This window comes from Grus americana, chromosome 9, assembly GCF_028858705.1.
Source record: "Grus americana isolate bGruAme1 chromosome 9, bGruAme1.mat, whole genome shotgun sequence".
Classification (NCBI taxonomy): Eukaryota; Metazoa; Chordata; class Aves; order Gruiformes; family Gruidae; genus Grus; species Grus americana.
In genome coordinates, this window is record NC_072860.1 from 29,466,561 (window position 1) to 29,467,148 (window position 588).

The window sequence follows — 588 nt, forward strand, 5'->3', positions numbered from 1 at the left end:
GGCAGGGACCTCCCAGCCCACCCAGTGCCACCCCTGCCATGGGCAGGGACACCCTCCACTAGCCCAGCTTGCCCAAAGCCCCATCCAACCTGGCCTTGAACACTGCCAGGGAGCCAGGGGCAGCCACAGCTTCTCTGGGCAACCTCTGCCAGGGCCTCAGCACCCTCACAGGGAAGGATTTCTGCCTCACATCCCATCTCCATCTCCCCTCTTTTAATTTAAACCCATTACCCCTTGTCCTGTCACTGCACTCCCCGACAAACAGCCCCTCCCCATCTTTCCTGTCGGACCCCTTTAGGTACTGGAAGGCCGCAATTAGGTTTCCCCAGAGCCTTCTCTTCTCCAGGCTGAACTTCCGTTTAATTGCACGTTCTCTACCACTGCAAGCAGAGGAACGCTACCACTTGTCTCATAAAGTGCACATGCTGTGCTGGTAGGGCCAGGTACCCTGGAGAGGGGGGTGCGTGACTCGCCTGCCGGGTCACACCGCATCACAGCGCCGGAGCTGACCCCACGCCGGCTCCGCGCCGCCGGAAGGCTGCTGGCGGCCGGGGCAGGCGGGGAGTGGAGCGTCCTCTTCCCGTCCGT